This window comes from Protopterus annectens, chromosome 3.part0 (genome assembly GCF_019279795.1).
Source record: "Protopterus annectens isolate FY-2018-M chromosome 3.part0, PAN1.0, whole genome shotgun sequence".
In the NCBI taxonomy this organism is placed as follows: domain Eukaryota; kingdom Metazoa; phylum Chordata; order Ceratodontiformes; family Protopteridae; genus Protopterus; species Protopterus annectens.
The window spans coordinates 955276021-955298029 of NC_056731.1; positions in this window are offsets into that span (position 1 = coordinate 955276021).

Below are 22009 nucleotides of genomic sequence, written 5' to 3' on the forward strand. Positions count from 1 at the left end.
TAGTCTTATATAACATCTATGTAAATTTTCATTCCTGCATATGTAAGCTGTATTCTCTTGTTGTAACAATACTTTGAATCTTGCAATTTAAATATGTACTTCTATTGTGTATTGGAGCTTTTCTCCTCGGGCCTCTACTGAAAACGGATATGTATCCAGTTAGACCAGCCCGGTTAACAAATGTAAAATAAATAAATAAATAAATACTGTTCCACTTAGTAGAATAAAAGTCCCTCAAAACTCAATAAAGTAGTAGTTTTTAAAAAAAATCGTATGTACATATAAAATGTGCAATAGTGTTTCAAAGGTATACATAGACAGGGAATACAAGGATGTCAAAATATGTACAGGCATACTGTCCAGTACTGTTCTACAATTTAGAAGCTTTTTTCTCTAAATAGGGTTTAATTGAAATATGGTCATTTAAACCTGGGTTAGTAGTGGCATTCAATTTAAGCTGCCGATATGTTTCCCCTGCAGGAAAGCCAATTTTCCCCAATCTTCCCTCTAGGGTCCACTACTACCTGTTTAAGAATCCCAGTATGTGATGGTTGTGCATGGAGGTGCCTGTATAGTGCATTATTTAAATTTTTCCTCCTTATATTCTATGTGTGCTCATAAATACTTTTCCCTAATGTTCTTTCTGATTTCCCCACATAAAAACCAGGGCAGTCTTTACATATAGTCAGGTATACTATGCCTTTTGTACTTCAATTCCCTCTCTTAAAATATATTTTACTCTGGGCATAGTTGTCCAGGATGATCTCTCCTTTTTCACAAATGTATTTACAGTGTGTGCATCTTCCACATTTCCTTGTCCCACTCTCTCTTCCACTATTAATACCTTTCCTATTCCTTTCAAACACTTGCTTTAAGTTCAAACCTGTCTCAAAGGGTCTATATCATAGGAGCAAATCGCACAAATTGTGAACGCTCATAATATCAAATGTACTGGACCTCAAATTGCTTTTTTCTGCGATTGTGGTACAATGAAGAATGGGATTCTGGCCCTTTCCTCACTGTAGTGCAATCTTGGAGTTGGAATATATATTTAACATGGGGTGTGGGGGGGCGCAGCTCTCCACAATAGGAAGTTCGAGGTCTGGTATGTTCGATATTATGAGCGTTCGCAATTTGTGTGATTCACTCATATGATCTAGACCCGTCTTAAATACAAATTTTGGACTCTCTCCTATTTTCTCCACTACGTCTGAATTAAATTTTAACATTTTCCAATTATTCTTAACCAAGTCTTTGATTCCTCGAGTGGCATAATTGTATTCCATCACCAAAGCTCCAGTGAATCCCTGTCCATCATTTTCCCAATGAAAGGCCTGCTCTTTTTTCACCTAATAAGGGAATGTATTTTGTCCCCCATCCTTTATTTCCTGCGCTACATCCTCAGTAAGGGTTGCTGGCTATCCTCTATCCTTAAATAAATCAGAAAAAAAATTAATTTCTCTAAGTAAATTACACTTATCTGAGGTCATCTTAGCTGCCCTAACCATTCGACCTTTCACTATGCTTTTCCTCTGTTTAAAAGGGTGTGCACTAGAGAAAGGCAAATAGGAATTACTAAAAGTGGCCTTTTGATAGATCCTAGATTTTAATTGACCTCTTATTAGGTCAACTCTTACATCCAAATAATCAATCCCATGTTTATCAGCAGTGTGGGTAAATTTTAGGAAACTAGTAGTGTTGTTCACGTATTCCATGAAGGTACCAACCACATGTAATGGGCCATCCCACACCACAAAAATGTCCAGGAATCTCCTGTAAAGTTTAATGTACCTCGAAAAATCTGATTTAAATATATGTGTAATTTCCCATTGTAGGAGTACTAAATTGGCATATATGGGGACACATGCTGCCCCCATAGCTACACCCTTAATCTGTTTAAAAATTTCTTCTTCAAAATACACGTAATTGTTTTCTAATACCATCCCCATGAGTTCAATATACAAATCAACCTCTTTTTCTAACATATTTTTATACTGTAAAGGATCTCACTGAACAAACCCAAACCCTCCTCAGTAGGGATGCATGAAAATAAATCAACCACTTCTATTGTTAAAAAAATGATTTCTCCTTCACAGACTTCAGGGGTGAGGCTTCTTAGAAAGTCCCATGAATCCTTTACTAAGTGTGAGTGACTACATGTGGTATGTTTAAGGGACTGATCTAAAAAAGTAGCTATAGGGTAGGTCTTAGATCCCTCTCCCAACACAGTTGGCCTATAGGGTGGATTTGTAGTGGACTTGTGAATTTTTGGGATACCAAAAAATGAAGATAACCCAGGTTTCTCATTTCTTATCATCTACCATAGTTTTGAACTTAACTGGTTTTCTAAAACAAGTTCTCCTATAGAAAAATCTATTTTCCTATATGAGATGTTTGCTTCATTAATGGATGCTTGAATATACACATTACTATTGTTCAGTATCTCCAACATTTTGTATGAGTAGTCCATAGAATCCATCAAGACCCCCCCCCAGTCTGGTTTCATAATGCATATCTCCTTGTTGCTTACCAACTCCTCTAGTATCTCTTTTTCCTTTTTAGTTAAATTATATTTATTTCTCCAACCCTTTTTTGTACTTTTTATCCATACTTAAGAAGGTATGTCCGACACACATACTGCTTCAAAAACTTGTAAGGCTGGATGCAAGGTTGGGTTGTATGTGCTTAATTGTTTAAAATGGGTGTCTCTCTTCAATGTCTGTTGGTTAAATAATAACACTAAAATTCAATTTCCTAATGATCATTTTAAGTTCAACCAGGGTGTCACAAAGGTCAAAGCCACCAGAAGGCACAAATTTAAACACTTTTTCGAACAGTTGAAAATGCTCTTTTTTTTACCTCAATACCACTCAAATTAAAACTGTGAAAACCTTTAAAGGTATAAGTCACTCCACTATACCTTCCCTTTCTTTTTTAATTTTGGACTGTTTTTTCCCTTTCCCCCTTGTAGTTGTAAAATCCTGATCACTGGTATCCCCTTCCCCGCTAGTGCCTAGACTGCCCTAGTTTTTATGTAGGGAAATCAGAAAGAATATTAGGGAAATTAATTTATGAGCACACATACAATATAAGAAGGAAACATGTAAATAATGCACTATACAGGCACATCCATGTACAACCATCACATACTGGGTTTTTGTTTGGGATTCTCGAACAGGTAGTAGTGGACCCTAAAGAGGGAGATTGGGAAAATTGTCTTTGCTGCAGGGAAACACATTGGCAGCTTAAATAGAATGCCACTGCTCCCCCCAGGTTTAAATGACCATATTTTAATTAAACCCTATTTAAAGAAAAAAGCTTCTAAATTGTGGAACAGTACTGGACAGTATGCTTGTACATATGCTTTTCGACTTCCTTGTATTCCCTGTTAATGTATACCTTTGATACACTATTGCACATTTTATATGCACATATGATTTTATTTAAAAAACTACAATTTTGTTGAGTTTCGAGGGAATTTTATTCCACTAAGTGGGACAGTATTTTTGTGTGATACATCTTTAAGAAAGTTTGGCACCTTTTGAGGTGATTATTGTATTTAAATACTAGGGAGGGGGATTTTTATTCACTTTGAAGAAAGTGCTTGTGTCTGACTTTGTTTCATTGAATAAATTATTTTTTGCACTCCAAACTTGTGTGCCCCAACCGCTTATTTCATTACTAGTAGTATACACCATGTTATAGAGCTATAGGACATGTGAACTTAACTAGCATAATGGCTATACAGCACTTACAATCAGAGACATCTGTATACCCCTCAGTACAGGATCAGCACATATTGCCCCAGTGCAAGAGGGACTCAGGTAGATGCCGTGTGTTGAGAAGATGTCCAAGCAGGCAAACAGATGTCATGTGCTGAGGTGCACTGATGTGCTCTGTTTTCTATTAGGCAGGGCCTGTTTCAAGGGTGTGTTTATGTCTTCTAGAAAAATATCTCCCACAAGCATGTAGTAGGTTAATGCCCTTACAGTGAGTCATCCATCTACTGTACTGCATATAGATAGGCAGCATATGCCCTCCAGCAAAGCCACACCTTGCCCTGTAGCAGACCTTATCAGAAATTATGACTGCATGAGTACACTGACCATCGACATCATCCTTGGTAGACTGTCATACAGATGTGACCCTATGGATCCATGCACATATACTGTTGTACCTTGCTGAAGTCATAGTTCTGTTGTGATGCCATGTTATGCTGTGCCACTTCACTGGCACTGTGTGTCCATAGGTTATCCCCTAAGACTCCTGCAACAGAAACATACACAGGTCCATGACATAATACCTGTCATTGTGTAACAATACCACTAGTACATCATGCAACATAAGGTCCACAAAAATATGTTACATACTCAGGAGACATGCCAGCATACAGTGTATGTTGGTGACAACTACAAGTGGCATGGCAAAACATTACTGCATTACACAAGTACATGTCAAGTAATATAGTCACCCTGTGCATCAGGCACATAGCTTCATTCCCCTGCATCTATGGAAGGATGACAGGGATGTGGCACAGATACCATCACTTGCAAAGGGTGATGTGTGGTGATACTGGAGAGCTAGACTGGCCCAAATGGTTGACAGTATGTGTGTGAGTCAGGAAGGGGAGCGGGTTAGATGGAGCATGGAGAGGTACCGTGTGTGTCTGTAGGTGACCTGCATGTGACAGGTGTGTGAGTGTGTGCATTTACACAGTCAAGTTCAGTGCTAGCCCTGCATATGTGTATGTTGGACAGCTTTGGACTGTACATGGTAGAGCTGAAAATTCATCATCTCCAGCCCTGAACATGGGAAGTGGCTCTACCAGGAGTTGCACTGGCACTACCATGTCCAATGTCAGATGCGGTGCTAGTACCTGACGGTGACTTCTGTCTGCTGGGACCATGTCCCCTACAGGACCACCCAGGACCATGTGCCCATGGCCTACCATGTTGTGGTGTGGGCAGCACACTCCCCTCTGTAGCACTGAATGCACTGCCACTATGGAAGCGTAACTGTGCATGGCCACATGGACTCTCAGCAGATGGTATTGCTGACCTACATCTGATGCCCAACTCTAAACTCATGTTACAGCACAGAAAATGTGGGGTCCAAGACAAACACTGTCTCAGCCCACCATCTGTCCACTGCATCAGTGAACCAATCCAGGGTGTCGTAGTGTGGTGGAGGCAGTCATGGGTGTCAGACTGTGCTGCATCCATAACCATAAGCATACATTTGGTGTTCCTTTCAGGACATGCCTGTGCTTCCATTATGGCCTGAAACATGCGCTGAGTGACCTATGATGTGACACCTTCAACAGATGGTGGATGGGCAGTAGTCATCCCAGGAGCAGCCCTTGTCAATCCACCTGTGTGGGACCTCAGAAGGTCTCATTCTATGGCCAGTGTCTACACTCACTGAAACCATAGTTGCCACCCTGGCCTGTTTAATGTCTCCACCCTCTGCCTGTCCAATATTTGAGGGCTGTGGGGACTGGGTATATGTGGGCATACTGACTGGGTGCAGTGACAATGGGAGCAGAAGAGGGTTGCCAACCTCTGGGACAAATTCAGCCCCTGACCACCCCACATGTGCCTCACTGCGGCCACCGTTTTCATCAGAGTCTGAAGAGAGACTAACATCAGGTTTTATGGGGGAGAGACCCCAACCACCCCAGTCACCAGTGGAAACCAAGACAAAAGCAGTACATTACTACCTGCACTATTATGTATGGAAAATCCACAAAGAGTCATAATAATTAGGATCCACAACTGCATTACCAGTCTCACATCTTCTCATCTCTGCTTTCATGCATAACAGACTTCCTCACAACAAAATACACATTCGACTCAAGGCCTTTATAACAAGCGCATCAGGTAAATCATGTGCTACTTGACCAGTACAATGTACCTTTCAGGTAAGCAATATGACACTATACCTGACAAAACAACACATACAACCTAGTACACCTATCTTAAAAAATATATACAAATGCAAGTTTCAATGCCTAAGTTATGTACCATCAACCTTTTCAGTTTTACAAGGCATGTCAGATGAAATGCCTCATGTAGAAAAGAAGGCTTATTTGCTCTGCACTATAATGGCAAAAGTGTTTCTTCTCATTCAACTACACTGCTGTAATTATCCATTCTAGGAAACTTAGGTAACTGTTCCAGACTAGAACATACAAACATTCTACTCTGGTTGCACACAACATTAAGTCTACATAGGGAATTATCCTGGCCCTCAACCTTAATAGCATATATATGTTCCATAACAAGACATTATCAAGCTTACCAGGAGTAGGGACGCAACCTTGCACAACTCCTGATGGACCTGTAAAAAGGTGAGGGTGAGGTAATTTCAGTACCACTACATGCTGCAGCACAACAAGGTAATACCTGCATATATCTCACATGTACATTAGCTACTGTGTTACTTGATGTGTTGGTCACATTCTGAGTATGAGTGTACAACTGAGTTAACCCCCCCACAGCACATAGATCTGACACTCACATAAAGGTATGTACAGCCTGACAGAATGACTTCTACAGTATTACAACGGTGATCACAGTAAGCGTACCTGCACACTACTCTGCTCTGAACACTGTAGCACCGACCTCCATGATGTATGGTGTGATGGATCCCTGGGACCTGTCATGTGTCTCTAGGTTCACCAGGAATTCCGCAGTGGCCATGAATGGTTGTTCCATTACAGGCCCTCCACCAGTGGCAGCATAATCCCTGGCTACATCAGCTGCCCTTCATTGTGCAGCATTCACCATGTCTGTAGCATGGTGTCGAACCTGCTCATATGTCCTGTCTTGCTGGCCACTGTCATTCACATTCCAGACAAGGTCTGCTCACAATGCAGCCCGCTGTTCCCTGTTATGCCTCCTCCTGTATAGGAGGATGTGATGATGCTGCCATAGTCCTTGAAGTATTAGTTCATTCTCCGCATCTGAAAAGGGGGCACGGCATCTACAATACATTAATCCTGAAAGACACCAAAAGGGAAACACATTACAGGATCAAATACATGGATGTCCACTGTGTATAGATACAGCAAGAACAAAATGACCAGCACTATCCACTGCTTGCTTACACATGTCATACCCCACACTGTAGCATCACACTATGTGTGTGGATACAACCAAGATAATATCACTACTGAGGTAGTTCCCTGTGTGCCATGAGATATTTTGCTGTATAATCATACACCCAACACTCTGGTCCACTGTGGTGTTTCCCCTAAATTGAACCACCCAATAATATGTCATAAGACTAGTACCATACAAATAGCAGTGTGCTATTATGACCACTATATAAGGACAGTCCAACAACACCAGTGTGCCACAATGACAAAAGACAATGCAACCTTGATATATTATACATCCCCTGTATGTGTAAGACAGCAGTGGTGTATCAATGACATGTCATTACCACAGGTCTAAGACAGACTTACTGCTGTAATCCCTATTCCACACACATCTATCCTCCCATTTGCATCCTGTTAAACACAAAAAACAGTCACATACCTGGTGGAGTGCAGTACTGTTTCCCCATAGCCAGCTGTTTGCATTTTAACATGCTTCTCATTAGCAGGTAATTGGCTCTAAACCAGTCTGTGACTCTGATATGCTAATCGCAACCAAAACAGCTGAATTGCCCTATCATTAGCTAATGACATGCAACCACTGTGCAATATATAAGGCCTTCATGTAGAAAAGGGACCTTTCTTAGCTGCTGAGATGGACATTACTGGGGTGAGTAGACTACATCATAGCAGATGTTGTCTGTAGCAGAAACATTTACATAGAGCTCTGTGTACCACAAGCTGCAGCTGCTGCTGCAGGTAATAGACATAGGCAGAGAGTGTGAACACTTTGGAAGACAACAAGCTGTAGGAGTATCTGTGTCAGCTATGTCAGCCTTGTTGTAGAGGGAAAGCCAGGATGAGGGTACCCTTTACACTCAAATTACAGCATGTATTTAAGGTACATATGTTAGGCAACTGTGTCAGTAACAGGGTACTAGGTGACATATAGTAATGCTATATGGATATGTGAAGTGTGTCCTTACCTGCAGGCCTGTGACCTCCAGCAGTGAAAAGCAGTTATTTAATTTGAAATGCTTTGTGTGGATAATGAGTGCATGAGTCATTCATTAACTGCTGTCTTCACAATAATGCAATTGAAATGCAACACAATGCTGGATTTGAACCCAGGACTGTGTGTGGCAAAATGTATTGTATGCAAGACATTTAACAGGCTGCACTACTGAATCACTGTGACAGCATGTGTATTTACAAGATATATGTGCACACATACAGGCTGTGAAAAACATTTTCTACATCCATAAGTATGTGCACAGCTTTATATGGATGTATTTCTGCACCAGAGTCCCAGTTGAATATGTATTTTGCTATGAATGCCTTAGCAGGTGACATTCTGCATGTTGCTGATAAAAGGGCAAATTTGCCAACTATCATAAGCCTCAGTTACATCCATTATCATGTATTTGGCTGTCTGGTGGTGTATTATTGCACCAGAGTCCAAGGTACACTCATATTTTTCCATTACTTTTTATTCCAGTTTGAGCAGTGTGGTGTAGCACACAGCTATACTGAAACATGCCTAATGACTGTAATTGGCAATTACTATGTTTTGTTTAAACCACCTGTTTTAATTAAGACTTGCTTGGCATGGCAGGTGAATGCAGTGTGCTGCAGGTGTAAAGGGCTCAGGTTCAAAACATGGGACAGGTGTTTACTTTGTGCATGTGTCTTACAATGTTAGAAACACATATAGTCTTTGCAGCTCTATTTAGCTGAGCTGAGTGAAGCTGTGTGACACAGTGCTTTGTGCAGCACCACACTAAAAAAATATAAAGAAAAGAAAAAAATAGGGGATAGGTGAGTGGTGAAATGGGGCCAAGCAGAGGGAAAAACATAATGAAAGGCAGGAAGGGATGTGCAGAAAGGCTGTAGGAAAGAACCATAGCTATCCATTTTTTGTACAGCAACAACTGTGCACTTTGACAGAATTTGTAAATGAATTTGGATTCTCAAACTCCAGAGAGAGGGGTGAGGATAACATAAGTGTTGTCAAGCCAATTGGACCAATTACATGTGTCCAGAGGACACGTGTGAAATGAAGAGCTATGTATGGGACGATATATATATATGTATATATATATATATATATATGTTTTTGGGGACAGGTTCCATTTTTTTTTTAAGGTGAGAGTGTAATGTTGGGGGAGGAACATAGGCACGTGTGAGGGAGGTACGTTGGGTAGGTAAGGATGCATTTGCAAACAGACAAGACAGCAGACAGCAGTAGTGTGTGACACATGGGGGGGGTAAACACTTTGGATAGGGAGGGTGTTGTGGAATTGAGTCCCATGTGCTTCCAGATGGCAGCAGTGTGACTCACATCCCCACCCATGGGACTGTTGGCACTGCTCCATCACTGCCCTGAGGGTGGCTGTGCTGGAGGCTGGACACCAGGGCAAGGCTGCAGTTTGGCCAGCATGTCCTCAATCCAGCACAGGCAGTGGTCATAGCCACGGTGGTCTATCCTGTGCACCAAGACCATCATCTCCACTCAGATGACAACCCCCCTCCACCACTGCTCCCAGAGGGGGAACAACCCTGTCCCCTGAGGAGGTACTACCCAACCCTGCAGGTAGCGCAAGGATAGCAGAGAGGGCACCACCAGTCTGGGTCCCAGATGTGTTGAGACTTGGTGCCACGGCTGTTTGAGGCAAGGTAGGGGATCAGCCAGAGCTGGCCTACATTGATGTGTAGTGGTAAATGAGGTATAGCAATAAGCTACAGTTAGTAATAACCAAGCCTTTGTTAGTATTAACAGAATCAATGTCATATTTATTCATCCAAATACATATTAATGTATATTATGTGCAACACAACATTAAGTAACATAACAACATGCCAGTACGAAGTAAACCATAGGGCCAACAAAAAAGTTAGTTTACCAAATTATGTTAATATTGCATCATAATAAGACATACCAATAGTCAACCACATTTTCCAAAATATAGTTAAACAAAATATGTTAGTATTAAATCATAATAATAAATAAGAGTAATAAATAAATGAAGATAAGGGGTGATGAGAGAGAGAAAAAAAATTACATTACTGACATTACAGATTACATCCCTGAAAACACTGATAATAAATACTCTACAGGTGTGTAGTGTCAGTTTTGAGTACAGTGACCACAATTCTCCTATAGCTGATGTAGCATGTACATACCTCTCAAGCTGTTAGCATGGGTCAGTATGGGCTAAGCAATTACAAATGCAGGTGCATCACTACACAGAACAGTTTCACATAATGTGGAAATATATAAATACCCAGGTTTTCTGTAAATGGATTTGGTAATACATTACATTCCAGGTAATAATTTATCTGCTGATGATGTGACAGGTGGATTAGACAGTTTTAATTACATTATGAGAAATTGTGACACTTGGGAGGCATGTTTTTGTACAGTAAGTAAACTAGACAGCTTTCATGCCTTAGTTGTCAGGCATGGGAGTAGATCCCAATAGCTGCGACTGCAGGGGACATCTGCAAATAATGTAATAATTGACTGCAGCAACTTAGTGTAGACATGCAAGGGATACAGCCATCCTGGGGTTACACAGCTTTATTTGTGAATCAACAATGCTGATGAACACATTCTTGGTATTGATATTAACATTCTCTGAAATCTAAATGCAATATCTGCTCATAATATGGGCTACTTCACCCATATACGTGTTGTGCTGGTGAGAGAAAAAATGTGAGCATTACATGACTGATACTAAAAATTTAGTACTACATACCACTGGATTCAAACCCAGGACTGTGTGTGGCAAAATGTACTGCATTTAATAGACTGAGCTACTGCTGACTATTGAGTAAGTGATACTTGCCTGGAGATCACCTAGAACTATACTATGAATTGAACAATACAAGTTACAGGACATTCCTCTGGCATTGTAGTACTATTTCAGTATTATACTAGAATGCAGTGACAGTAGAACACACATGCATGGTGTACCATTTTCACAGCACTGTGTAATGTGTAGTACACCTAAACAGACAGCTTAACACTTTAAGAAAATGCAATAAGCAAAGGAACCAGGGTTTCTTGTAACTTTACTAAGATTCCTTAACTTTAATACTGTAAAACTGCAACACAATACAAATAGCCACATATCAGTATATTTACAACTATATACAGCACATCTAAATACAGAAGAAATACAGCATACAAATTACTCACAGGTGATGCAATTTCCAGGGCCTGAGGAAAGAAGGTCATGTCTGCACTCCATGAAGGCTAGAAGTAAAAAGACGCTGCTTCCTGACTGAGTTACATCATTTCCTGAGAGTTGCTATAATGCTGTAAAACAAGTTATTCTGACTGTCATAAAATAAAAAGCCACTAAATGGCAGCAACAGATCAATAAATGCTGAATCTATATAACTATAATATAAACTGCCTGAGTTTACTATGAAGGGCTGAATACTCCCTGCCTGGCATATTACGGTATGCCACTACACTTATTAGTACTGCTACACAGAATAACACATTTTTAAATCATTTTCAGAAACAAGAACTGCAATGTCCAAGACTGGCCTCATATAAACTTTGGCAGTTCCTTGTTTGACAACTCTTACTTCTACCTTCCGGACTTTACCATCACTGCTTGGCAATGTATTAAGAATAAGTCTCACAGGCCATTTATTCCTGCGTTCTTGACTGTTCTTCAGCAGCACATCACCTACTATAATGTTTGGACAGTCTTGAGTCCACTTTCTGTGACTTTGTAAACTGGACAAATATTAACTTTTCCATCTTTTCCAGAAGGTGTCAGGAAGACTTTGAACTTGCTTCCATTGTTTTACATGAAGGTTTGCTGTTTCAAAGTTACCAGAAGGGGCTAACAAAGAGTTTGCCTTTTGAGTCAAAAGCATAGCTGTTGTGAGAACCTCAGGATTATCTGGATCATTAGGCACAGGTACTAAAGGTCTTGCATTCACAATAGCCATAACTTCTGCCATAAAGGTACTTAAGCTCTCATGAGTCAGATGAGTATGCTTATCTTGTAGCACCATTGCATCCAAGATACATTTAGCTACACCTATCAGTCTTTCCCAAGCCCCTACCATATGTGTGTAGGATTGAAGACCCATACGCATCCTCTGTCTTGTAATCTCATACTGCCGTATCACTTGCACAAATATTCAGTTCTTTACAAGCTCCCACAAAGTTTGTCCCTCTATCAGAGTGCAGTAACTTTGCTGGGACATGGATTGAAAAGAATCTTCTCAAGGCATTAATGTAGCTGTAAGCTAACATAGATTCAATCAGTTCAATATGTACGGCTCGTAGACAGACATGTAAAAAATACTGCCCAGCATTTGTTGTCAGCACTACCTCCTCTAGTGCAGTGGGTTACCACTGATCATGGACCAAAACATCAATACCCACACTAGTGAATGGTGGTTCAGGAGTCACTCTATCTTGTGGTAAATCTGCCATCTTTTGACTTTCTAATCTCCTTCTCAGTTTACAACAGATTAGACATTTGTGAATAACTGCAGATGACGGGCATTTACCACCAAGGATCCAGAAAACTGCAGCCCTGATTGCACCTTCTGTTATGTGACACCCTTGATCATAGGCACCGGAAGCTGCTGAAGACTGGAGGGGCAGAGGGTGAGAGGGGCACTTAATGATGTAAAAAGGGGAATTTTTTATAAGTACTTACTACCACAACATAAGTTCACTTGGAAGACTTTTAAGCTTAGCCAATTCCCTTTTGGTACTTGAATTAACATTTTCTGATTGGTCTTGCCTATCCTCATGGCTGATAATTGTATATTAGCCCTATTGAGAATAACTGATCATTCCATAGATAATTTGCGGGGACCCATATAAGGGATGCAGCATTTAGGAACTGCCTCTATCCATTAGTGGCATGAGGGGCAATCCTGGAGCACATTTTCTATTACTCATCCTTAGATCCAAGTTGCATTTGAATATGGACAGATGAGCTTTGTTTTATTTTTATGGATAATCTGTTCTGGAACAGTGGTAGCCCCTGTGATATATTTCCATCTCTCCACAACATTCAGTTTAGATACCTGGACTGATTATTTCTAATGCCATTTGACTTGCTGATGTTCAGTAGGCCCATCTGTATTAGATCAGAGGATGCCTTGTACGCCAGACATTTTACTCTAAGCTCTCTGTAGGATACTGAGTATAGTAATAAATCTTTGAGGTGGTCCATGCAAGACCTATTGTTTAGGACTTGTATCCTTTTAAACAAGGTATCTCTGAAAGTATTCCATTGTTATATGGGGCTGGACAGATACATGCCAAAGTGAGCATTATACAAAATGATTGACATAATGAGAGCTTTGTAAATGGGGACAACGGCATCTCTAGATCTAGTCACAATCAATTTATTTATAAGCTGTGCAATATAGAAAGGCTTTCTTATGACTCTGGGCACATGTTGGTCAAAAGTTAGGTCACTGTACACACAAGTTCCCAAATGCCAAACAATTGGGTCAGTTCTCAGAGGGCATTGTCATGATTTTGACACCAAGTATTGTTTGGGACAAACCTTCCTGCATGATGGTTAAGTCATTTGGGGATTCAATAACTGCTACTAGCTTGCAGTCATCTCAGACTTAGCCAGCCAAAGCCCTTTGGTATTCCCTTTTACTTTTGAGATGTATATGCCAAACAGAAAAAGTCTGAACATCGAACTCTGGGGGACTCCATTGGTGACTGGTCTCTTCCCCTGTTTTGATCTCCTGCATCCTGTAACCAAGTTGGCAATCCAGCTAGTAATGCAAGTGTTTGCTCCTACATTATTCATCTTTTGTACTACACCTGAGCAAGTGATTGTGTCAAAAGGCTTGGCCAGGTCAAGGTTATGTGGTGTGAACTGTTTTACCTTCATCCATTGCTTTGGTAACAAGAGTAAAGCTTAAAATTTGCCCATAATTTTGAGCCTTTCACACCTTGCTCTGGGCTGTTTTCAAACACATTTTTAGGGTCAAACATACATGTATGCATTCCTTGACTCACCTTTCTGATTGTGTTAAATTATATTCCTTGTATAATACAGCAGCAGTTGTTAGATTGTGTTTTAAATTTGTAGTTTTGAACAGTCTTCTAGTAAGCAATGAAACAAATGAAAGCATACTGTAGGGGTAGAACCCACAGCCTTCTGCATCAAAAGTAAGGCAACTTCCTGTTGTGCTACTAACAATGCAAACAGACTTGGAATAAGCAGAACTAAACTTCTCTTCCCTGAAGCTCTCAGCAAATTTTTTTATTTATTTAACATTTGGTTACCAGGAAAGTCCAACTTGGAACAAAGCCACTTTTCAGCAGAGGACCAGGGAGAAATGCTCCAGATGCATGTTTTTGTAATATGGGAGGAAACCAGAGCACCCAGAGGAAACACAGGGAGGACATACATACTCCACACAGAAGGCACCCCAGCCAAGAATCAAGCCAAAAAACACTGGCTGTAAGGCAACAACACTACCACTGCACCACCCACCTGACACAACTAAATCTCTCAATTTCACAGCAGAAGAAATCTGGAAAAAGCCAACATTTATTGGGGGGGGGGGTGAAGGCCCAAAAGCAGGGACACATTTTAAATGTTGCTTATATAATCTTAGAATTATTTTGTTACAATAGTGTTTTGTGTTACCATGTGTTTCCAAAAAATATAACAGACCAAACTCCCTGGATCACAAGTAAGTGGTGGTGTAGGTAGCGAATGCAGGCTCCTGTACCTAATGTACAGGGTTTGAGCCTAATTCTAACCACCAGTCATAAGTAACTGAGGCATCACACACACCTACCTTCCGGACTGCATAAACAGACCCCAACAATACAACTCTATTAACTACAGAACTAAAATACAGCACACATAACCAGTTAGTAAGTTAATCATTTTTAAACAGAAAGCAATACAAAAAAATACACCGTTTTCATACTGTCTATTGGCTGCCTACATGTGACCATTTTTCCATTTGTGGATTTGCTTTCCACTGCTATAACCTACTTATTCACTTTTATATCAGTACTATAACTCTTTAAAACTCAATATGTGTATTGCTAAATAGATTTGCAAACAAACTAAAGTACTACATTGCATTTTATCTGTTGTGTGCTTGGCTGCACCCATGCCTTAACTCACATTCTTAACCTCCCGGGCCATGGTCTTGAACACAACCTAACACAATGCACAAGCACTTCAGAGCTTCTGGCAACACAAGCAAAACACCTCATATAAGAGGACTCCATCAAGAAGTTGACTAGTTAATGGAGCTATAGAAAGACTGACACAACTACAGTAAGCAAGGAAATAATGCTAGTACTCTGGTACTACACAGGCATCACATGAAATCCAAAACCTAATTTGAACACTGATAAAATTGCAATGCTATAAACTCTCAACACCAGCTCCACAGGAAAAAAAATGCTTATTACCAAAATTTCCAAATGGCACATACTTCCATCATCAGAACTGCTGCTCGCCAAAATATCAAGTGACTTCCTGGGTTGGATGTATAAACATAGCTCTTAATCTCTTAACTCCAGAACATACGGCAAATCAAAAAATATTCAGGAACACTCCTGAAAATATTAATACTATTAACTTCAACTATTGGCAGAATAAAAGAATGTGAAATTAACATGCATTTTCTGAAGTAGAAGAATTGTGTCTATCTCTAACAATTATCATAAATGCAGTTTGTCACCTCTTCTCCTAAATTTGACAGTTTTAGAAAGGATTAGGAGAAGGGATGGAGCAACATTTTAGATCAAAATGAGGGACAATTGAGAGCGCGTGTATAACCAACAGGCTGAATGACTGAAGTGTGCAAATTATTGTAAAGCATTTTTGGATTGGTTAAACAACTTAACGAATGTCCCTGATGGCAATTATGGATTTATTGTTACAGTATGGTGACAAACACTTGATTTCCTACTACACTGTCTACTAAACTCCAAAAAAGCTTTCCCCATTTCCAAAACAAGTAGTTCAGCAATATGACACTGACTGAAATCAACTCATGTGTTAGAAAATGTTCTCACAACAAGTAAGAGAAAGAAGCCAACTGGCCTGTGCCCCCCATCCCAGGACATCATACATTTTGGTAAGTGACAAAATGTAATACTGTATGTGGAGACACCACTCCCAGTAAATACAGAATTACTGAAACTAACGCCAGTATTAACAACAGACATAGTGTTAAGTTGGTGAAAAAACATAATGTGTAGCAGAGAGATGGGAGAGTAAGATGCAAGAAAAAAGCTCACAAAGTCTTATTTTGTGAGGCATATTCTGTTATACAAGGTACCAACAGCGAGCTGAAATGTGGGTGCATTCATCAACACCCTCTTCCAAAAAAAGTTAATGTGTACATTTCCGCTTATGTTTTGCAACTCTGTAAGCTTCGTTCTTACCATAGCTGCTTATTAATATCAGTTGTAATTCTGAAAACGTGTACGCCATTCTAAAGCAATTTGAAAAGCTCATTAAAATGCCTTCACAGGTCACCAGTACATGGGTTGTGGGAGTTTAATTAACAGAAGGGGAAAACAATTATTTTGTTATGACTCATCCACTACCACTTACTTAGCAATAGCTGCAGAACAGAATAGTCTTACCTCCATCTTGACAGTCTTGACAATGCTGTGTTTTACTGTACGATCACCCTCTTGCACCCTCCAGCCTGTATAAACGGAGCACAGCCTTGGGTGAAACCAAAACACATAAAATGGAGCCTTCCAGCCTGCATAAATGGAAAGCAGCAGCAGGCTTGATGTGGAACATAGTTATTTCTGCACTTTTGTGTTTGAATTTACCTTAGGATGCAATGCACGCATGGGTCCGCCTATAGGTCTTACCGCTGCAAAAGTGGGGGGCACCCCTTTCCCCCTTGCTCTATGGTTCTGGCGCCTATGCCCTTGATGAGTCACTTGGTTATGGTAATACCTCACAATCAGTGTAGCAACGTGATGATCATGAGGGATAATGATTGTCTGCTTCTCTTTTTCAGTCAATGCTGCAAAAGACAAGTGTCCGCCAACTCTCAGCAGTCTGTCTTGATCTATAACAGCACTAAAATTCTTGAGATGACTGTTTTGTGAATGCCTTTTGCTCTTTGACACAGTCATATTCTTTTTTGAAGTGTTTGTGCTAAACAGAAGTCTTTGCTCGTGAAAGTTCCTCTAGGCTAACTTGCTCATGAAAACTTTTCCAGCCGCTAAGTTGTGAGCTATCTGATTTTCTCTGGAAACATTTGGGAACATGGATAAGCCTGGCTATAGTTTTAAATAATGTCTTTCAGTTTGAAAATCTCTCAAAATAATGTGAATGAATAGTGGTATCAGAGGATCTAGTGCTGAAGCTTGCAACTGCTGGTCTAATTTCAGGATCAGCTTCAGGGTCTATGAAAGGATAAACAGTAGCTGTATCATCTGAATTGTCTTTATTTGGCTGGTAAAGAAAGGAAGAGCCTGAGGACCATACAGTGTTCTGAAGGTAAGCTGTCTGTGTGGGACTTGTAGCATAATCTGCAGGGTTTTGTTCTGTGGATACATAGAACCACTGATCAGGATGAGTTACTTGTCTGATTCTATTTATTCGGTTGGAGACATACAGAAAGAATCTTGTAGTGGTATTGCAGATGTATCCCAGGACAGTTTTACTGTCTGTAAAGAATTTCACACCATCTAAGTCCATATCTATTTCATCGCCAATTAGCTCAAACAGTTCTATCTCTAATACAGCTGCACATAACTTTAAACATGGGATTGTGTGCGGTAGTCTTGGGCTTAGCTTAGACTTTCCCATAACAAATCCAACAAGACATACATTTACTGCATCCATTGTTTGCAAGTAGGCTACTGCACCTATAGCTGTGGTGGATGCATCTGAAAAAATATATAGTTCTTTGCTACAGGCTGCTGACAGTGAAACAGGCACATAACCTCTTGGCATCTTTAAGTCTTTCAAAGCCTGTAAGGACTCATTCTATTGAAACCACTCATACAGTCTCTGTTGTGGGAGTAATACATCCCATTCACATTTCCCAGTTGACGGTTCATGGACTAAGCCTTACCTTTTATAGTCACTGGTGCAACAAACCCAAGGGGATCATAAAGGCTGTTCACATTAGATAAGATTTCTCTTTTGGTGAAGGTCTTTTCCTCTGAAGAGACATGAAAAACAAAGCTGCCTGTTGCTTGATCCCAGCCTAGTCCTAAACTTTTCTGAAGAGGAAGGGTGTCTGTACACAGACAAAGATATTTAAGGTCCTTAGCTCTGTCTTCTGCAGGAAGGGCTTCCATGACCTGTTTGCTGTTAGAGGTGATCTTATGAAGTCACAGATTAGATTCTGCCAGCATCTATTTTGTTTGGTTGAGAATGTCAGTTGCTATCTCAGAAGTGCTAGCAGATGCAAGTCTATCATCTCAACACAAAGTTCTTGGCATTCTGTCCATAATGTTCAGCACATTTTAGGGCAGCTTTATGCATACAGTATATAGCCACAGCAGGAGAGGGACTGTTGCCGAAGACGTACTCTCATTCTGTACTCCACTACTTCTTTGTTTATGTCATGATCTTTTTACCGGAGAAAACGTAAATAATCTCGGTGGTCTTCTCTCACAAGAAAACAGTAAAACATCTGCTGAACATCAGCTGTGAAGGCTATGGGCTCTTTTCTGAAGTGCATGAGGTCTCCTAGTAGAGCATTGTTTAGATCAGGGCCACATAACAGTACATTATTTAAAGAAATACCTTCACACTCTGCACTGGAATCACACACATCTCTTACTTGATCAAGTTTGTGTGGGTGGTAAACACCAAACATTGGCAGATACCAGTGTTCTTTACCTTGTTTCAGCGGTCCGCAGTTGCAGCATAATCATTATCCAGCATTATTTTGATGAATTCTATGAAATTTCTTTTTACCTCTCGCTTTTGTTGTAAGGTTCTATAAAGAGAGTTCAGGAATTTCATAGCTTGTTCCCTGTTACAAGGTAAATAACACCTGCATGTGCAAAAAGGCAGAAGGGCCACACAGCTGTTATCATCCTGGTAAGTCTCTCCATCCATGATCCGAAAAAAGGTTTGCTCTTCTATGGACAGGGCTTGTTTATCATCATCCTTTGATTTCTGGAACACTGAAAACCTATATTGTCAATTTCTGTGTTCAACCTGATATCTTGTTTGCTGTGTGAAGAAGAGTCCCAAAACTGTGTTAGAATATCAAAACTTTCTTTAACAATGAAATTGTTCTGGCATGGACTGAAAAAAGATGTGCATCCATTTGCTAACACAGACATCTTTAAGGAACTGATGCTGGTTGGCTGGTGAGCTCATCCCAGGCAAACTTCTCCTACAATGACCCATCCCAAATCAAGTCTCCGAGCATAGGGATAATTGACTGGTCCACTAATTTTCTCATGAACCTTGTGTGCTTCTTAGGTGTCTCTTCCAAGAAACAAAAGGATAGAAGCACCAGCATTAACATTTGGAATGAGATGAGTGATTGGGTGGTGGTGAGGATGTTGATAAGCCACCTCTGGTGAAGGAATTTCTGATTTGTCATCAGGTATCATGTCACACTCTATCAGTGTAGGTAATGAGAATCACTTTTTCTTCTCAAAAGCCTCAGAAACAAAGTCTGTGGCTCTTCTGCATGCAGTTTCCATAATGCCTGCTCATGTCTTTAGAGTATATGGAGCTGCAGTCATTTTAATGTTAAAGATATCATAAAAGTCTGACCTTGCAAGTGATTTGTTGCTCTGGTCATCAAGAACTGCAAACATCTTCACTGCTTGTCTCTTTTCCCAGTGGGATACACAGCCACTAAGCAGATTTTAGAACATGCCCATGGATTTTTACCTTGGCCACATATTTCAGTGCACTTAGACATTACTGAAGAAGGTGAGTCCTCTTATTGCTCTCTGTCCTGATCTTTCCTGGCTTCTGCCATCTCTGCTGGTTCTGGTGGTGGATCAGGGTGTAAGGCCACTATGTGTTTCTCACTGCCACATTCTGAACACTCAACTGATATTTTAGTCTTTAACTATATGCTTAGTAGATTCGCAGCACTTGAAACAGATGCCATTTTGTTTAAGAAAGGACATTCTGTCCTCAATAGGCTTACCTCTAAACCCTTTTCACTTTTTCAGAGGATGAGTCTTTTGGTGAATTGAGCATTTCATTTCAATGCTTTCTATAGTGCTCACCTTGCTGCTGTCTTGATAGTTTGTGGCCCTTGAAGATACAATCATTTTGTGTGTGAACAAAGAGATCTTACCATGAGGTCTGGCAGGCTTTTCTGGTCTGGACAGCTGATTACTGCTGCTGATGAAGGCAAAGCTGGGGTCACCCTGATGTTTGCTTGCTGTTGAACAAACCTAGAAAACACAAAGAAAGGGGGAAAAGCTACTCCATTTTCCTCTCTGTATTTAGCTCTGACAGATGTCCACTTTTTTTGCAAGGTATACAGTAGTTCTCTACTATTGGATTAGTGCAACAAGCAGTGTCTAAATATGAAAGTCTTGGCAAACAGCCTTCCTCTTTAGATCACTCTATTTCTAGAAGAAGATCACCCAGTTGTAGTTTTGTATTATCTTTATTGCTCAACTTGGGGAAGACTTCTAGCTTTTTCAGTAGAGCACCTTCAATTGCCTTAGGTGAACCATACCTTTCTTCTAGTTTCTGTCATGCCATTCTTCTTATATTTGGTATTCCCTTCTTATCTAAAGTGCATATATCCTCCCTTCTGTTGTTTTTACATGCTTTCCTAAAAAACTGTGAAACTTATTATTTCTTTTAAAAATGTCAGTATTCTTTTTCTTTGTTTTTCTCATACATCTTTTTAATTTATTCTGTCACTTCCTTCTTTCATCTCCTACTTAAACTTCCTCATAGCCTCGATATATATTCTACCTTATTTCTTTTTTATTCTATTTTCTACTTAAAAAAACATATTTCTACTCCATGTCTTCCAAATGTATAACATACTCTATTTCTGTTTTAAAAAATCCTCTTCTATATGTTCCTTTTTTATTTTTCCTTTTTACAGCCATCTGTGCTTTATTAATTCTTTTCATTACCTTAACATATTCAGCTATTTTTCATCATTATTTTAAGTTACAAAGTCTTCAGTATTAACAACTGTATCATTATATTTTTTTAGTTGTTCATTCTGTTCCATTCAGATATTAGCAATTAACACAAAACTGAAATAACAGACATATTTGTATATGCATATACCACTATTAACCAACCACACCTCCCTCATCATCTGACATCATGTACCACTACCCTGCCAGGTACTACTGCTGTCATATGTAATAGTTTAATGTCAGCATTTTATTGAAGCTCCTAACCATGAATGCAACTCATTTACTTCTGACCATTTAACCTTCCTTCCCCTTAATGCTTTAACTCTTTTTCTCTTTTCTTTTTAACAGATCTTCTGTCAACCAGACATATGACATCCATATTTAGTTACCTACACCATTCAGTCACCAACAAGTTCTTAATGTCATTTCCAGTATTACTTACAATTAACATGCATACTTCTAGATCATCTTTTTCCATTCTTTGACTCTTTCCTTTTGTCATTTATTTCTCTTTCTTCTCCTAACCATCACTCCAACTAATTTTCCATCATTGTGCACTTGTTCATCACCTGTCTCCAACTCTACCTCCTCTCCTCCTTTATATTTCAATACTGCAGACTTATTTTTACTTGTATTTGTGAAACCTCTATGTGCAACCATCTCCCTTTTCATTTTCACCATCTTGTCCTATTTTTTTCTGCACTATCTTGTTCACTTACACATATTACAGCAGGCAATGTGCTTAAATGTCTTAAATTCTGCTACAAGTTAACTAACTTCCTAACATTTGTGGCAAG